The 4,467-nt window shown below is 39.2% G+C and overlaps 1 pseudogene across 1 annotated transcript; it reads right to left on the bottom strand.

Annotated features, from left to right (window-relative positions):
- Positions 1–47: 47 nt before the first annotated feature.
- On the bottom strand, positions 48–1,351 carry LOC100949287 (annotated as a pseudogene). Its single transcript, XR_152798.2, has 2 exons — positions 934–1,351; positions 48–894 (listed from the first exon to the last, which is right to left on the bottom strand). The product of XR_152798.2 is annotated as a heterogeneous nuclear ribonucleoprotein C-like (transcript).
- Between the last annotated feature and the right edge of the window lie 3,116 nt (positions 1,352–4,467).

Here is a 4,467-nt window from a genome sequence, read left to right on the forward strand (position 1 = left end):
GAAAGAACTGTACTCCCTGCATGACAAGAGATTATTTTGGAGACAGCTGATAAAAACCATACATCCTTTTTATTGTTAAGTAATAAAGAGGTATCAAAATCAAAAGCAAAACATTACAGGGTAAGACTTAACAAAACTACTAAGGAGCATCAAAGGAAGTGAAAATGGGACTAGGCGCAGGGCAATATGAATTAATGAACATGGGAAGGACAAGGATGGGGCAACAGTGAGCATGTGGTGAAGATACTAGGGGGAGAGGATCTGGTGAGAATTTTCATCTACACAAGCGCCTAGGTAAAGAAATAATGGGATAAGATTTCTAAACCCCACTATGTGCTTAAGAATTATCCTCGCCGTTGGCGCTGTCTCTGTCGTCCTCTCCTTCCTCAGGCTCTTTTTCATCATCCTTGATCAGCTCCAGCTGGTCTTCCCCCCGTTCTTCATTATAATCATCATCATAAGTCCCCCTCTTCAGCAGAGTCATCTGCACCCCCCTTAGACTGCATCTTCACGTTAGTCTCATCTTTCTTCTGCTGCTCTGCTCTTCTGACTTCTCATTCTTCAGCTTTACTGCTGCTTGCTTGCTCTGCTCCTTTTCAATTTTTTCCAGGTTTTCCAGTAAAGAATCCACTTTTTGTTTTATCTGGGTCAATTCCTTCTTAATGGCCTGAAGGTCATCTCCTTTCAATTTTCCAGACTTGGAAGACGAACCTCGCTGTCCACTCTTAGAATTGAAGCCACTTCCCCCCCTTCGTGAGGTGTTCCCTGATAACACGCTGGCATTTTGAGGGCACCAAAGCCCCAGCAAGAGGAGGAGGAGGAGCACGTGCTGGGTGACTGTACATCCTGTCCTAATAATCCCATTGAAAGTCATAGTCCAAGTCAAAAGAGGAGCTGAGTAGAGGGGACGGAGCAGGGTGTTCTGGTACTGACCCGTCCATCTCCGCTGCAGATCGTTTCACACCTGCTTTTCCTCGATTCACGTTTGGCTCTGCAGCCAGATTACTATCTAAAACTTGGCCAGCAATCATTCTGCCATCCTCTCCTGCTACAGCAGCCCGGGCGTTCCTCTCATTAACATACTGAACAAAGGCAAAGCCCTTGTGAACAGAGCAACCCACAATTTTGCCATATTTCGAGAAAATTGCTTCCACATCAGACTTCTTCACCACAAGAGTGTTGAGATTCCCAATGAATACACGGGAGTTCATGGAGCGAGGGTCTGTCTTGTTGGTAACATTGCTAGCCATTGCGTTTTGATGTTGGGGTTCTTCACAAAGCGGAAAAAATGTAGCTGAAGATCAAAAAAATCTCACAGGAGGGGGAGGGAGAAGAGATTCGATTCTGAGTCTCCTACGGTTTGAAGCTGCCATCTTCAGTGTATGGGGCTGGTGCCCTACTCCTTTGAGCCATAGGCGCTGCCCTCTTTGTAATACTTTTTGAAGTTGAATTGAAGTTATCATTAATGGTCAAGTGTGCCTAGACATACTATGCACATCCATTTTACCTGCAATTCATACACTTTGAGGGAATGATCAAGGTCTTCCAATAAAGTCTCTTAAAATGTGTATACCTTTTTTTTGGCACCTGGAGTGTCTTCAAATGTTAAAGATAGATTTTTTCCTTTTTTGAGTAATCTTGGTTTTTATTATTATGTATAACATTTATATTATTCCAAAGTCAAAACTATGAAATGAGGTACAGAGACTCTATCCTTGTTATCTTTCTCTCCCTATTGATCAATTCTCATTCATTTTTGTTTTATTCATCCACTATATTTTTGTATGCCCTCTTACTTGGATTAAAAATAACATGGTATAGCAATGGTGCATTAAATAGCTAGATATCCACAGATTGATTCCATGTAAAAAAAAGTCAATGATCCAGCCAGGCACAGTGGCTCATGCCTATAATTCCAACACTTTGGGAGGCTGAGGCAGGAGGATTGCTTGTGGGAAGGAGTTCTAGATAAGCCTGAACAACAAAGTGAGAAAAATTGGCTGAGTGTGGTGATGTGTACCTGTAGTTCCAGCTACTCACAAGGCTGAGGCAGGAAGATCACTTGAGCCTAGGAGTCTGAGGCTGCAGTAAGTAATGATGATGTCCCTGCATTCTAGCCCAGTCAATAGAATGAGACTGTCTAAAACACACACACACACACACAGACACACACACACACAAAAAGAAAACCAGCAACCCTTTTTTCACTGGTAATAATCTCAGTCTTATTTTCTGCTTTTCTTTCTTTCTTTATTTTTTTTTTTTTTTTTTTTTTTTTTAGCTTTCTTAGCTTTTTTAGCTTTTAGTTTTTTGGCAAAACACCCAAATCTTTATTTCCAGTCCTAAAATCTCTTGAAAGTTTTCAGTTTCAAAATTCTTAATGCCTATTTAGACAACTCCACCTAAATGTTATCATATCATCTCCTATATCTTGCCAGTGGCAAAAACTTGTCAATTTCTGATGTCGCCTGAATCAGCCACAGTCTCTCCATGTACAAGGCTACCACTGGCATTCAGGGCCTTCTTTCCTCCATCTAAGATTCTTATACTTGTGCCTATTCTGTGCTATGTGCCTGAAGTCTCTTCTTACTTCCATTCACTTCAACTTCTGCAGGGTGAGTCTTCTGAAAGGACTATTGGATCAGATCACTTACAGCCCTTTCAAAAAAACTTTTAATAGGTAATCATTGACCAAAGAAACAAGAAGTTAAGCAGCAAAAAAAATAAGGAATGAAATTGATTAAAATACAATACTGGACAATTAAGTTCACAAATACTTCCTAGAAAAACATACCTCTTACCCCAAGGACATTTGCACTAGAATGTTTACTGTGGCTCAATTCATAATTGCCAAGTCATGGAAGCAACCTAAGTGCCTATCAACTCATGAATGGATCAACAAACTGTGGTATATGTATATCGTGGAGTATTATTCAGCCATTAAAAAGATGGAGACTTTACTTTTTTACATTTACCTGGATGGAGTTGAAATACATTCTTCTTAGTAAAGTATCTCAAGAATGAAAAAATAAATATCCATTGTACTCCATAATAATATGGAATCAATATATAAACAATCACATATTAGTAAGAACAATAAAACACTATTATAGTCTAGTTCAGGGGTAGAGGGAAGTGAGTGGGGAGAGGGAGTATGGATGGCAGAAGGAAGGAGGGGATGAGGCAGGATCTCACCTAATGTGCACATTGTGAGGGTATATAACATGCCCCCTGGGTGAGGGGCTCTTCTACAAATGGAACTTTATCCTGGAAGTAAGAATAATGTAACCTAAATATTGTACTCTCATATTAATTTGAATAAAGTTTAAAAAAAAAGAAAAATATATCTTAACATATCTCACTGCTGAATCTCACTATGGTTATCTTTAAAGTACTCCCCTTGGTAAGCTATACACTGAAGCCAGGGCCTGGTCCACCCTTCAAAGTAATTTTGGAAATCTTTTTCTGGAATAGCCATCAGAGCTGTCATCACATGAGGTCCCACAGTTCAGTTCATGAACTCATGCTAGAAAAAGTGCTACATACCTCATTGCTTAATATCACTATGGTCACCAGATGGCCAAGAGGAGTACTTCAAAGGTGACCATAGTGATGTCTCAGCAATGAGGTATGCAGGACTTTTTCTAGGATGAGTTTGTGAATTTAATTGTCTGTCCTCAATCATTGTATTTAAAATGTGAGTTCATAAATGGCACTAGAACAAAAGACAAAACAAGAACACAATTCACTGAAATCCATTGAAGTAACCAGGACACTAACTCTTCACTCTGAAAATTGGCAATTAAAAGGAAAGAATTTAGCATTTTTTTTCTTTCCCATAAGTCCTGTATTTCAGAGCTACCAAGTAGCTATACTGAATGAAGAAACATTCTTTACAGAAAAATTCCAGCCTATAACCATGGAAGTAATGCTAGAATTATAACATTATCATTTTTCATTGCAATGAGAGAATTGATTCTGGCTATAACCCTCAGTTGACTGAAAGCATTAAATGAAAGGTGACGAGGAATGTTATCGTGGTAGAATCAGGTGTTCACCTCCTGGAACAACTGGTCAATATTCATCACTAAAAGTGGGAGAGCCAGATCTGCTGTGCTTTCTCTACCCTGATGCACCATGACACCTACCACATCATCTACGAAGTGCTCTTTGCCTGAAAAACTGAACCTGGATCTGAAAGCCTCCAGAACATTCACTTATAATAAAAATAGGGTGACAGAATAACAAGATAAATGACCATCTTGATCTTCAAGTAAGACCATAGGGCAAATCCAGAATATGGATACTCCAGAATATGGAGTATTCTACATGAAATAAAAATTCCAATAAGTCAATGACATAAAAAACAAAGATGGGGGAGGGTAATATTCCAGATTGAAGAAACTTGAGAAATCTTAATAACCAACTGTAATGTGTAGACTGTATTTGAAGTCTAAGTAAAAAAAT

This window comes from Otolemur garnettii, unplaced genomic scaffold, assembly GCF_000181295.1.
Source record: "Otolemur garnettii isolate 467f Iridium unplaced genomic scaffold, OtoGar3 scaffold00003, whole genome shotgun sequence".
Lineage (NCBI taxonomy): Eukaryota > Metazoa > Chordata > Mammalia > Primates > Galagidae > Otolemur > Otolemur garnettii.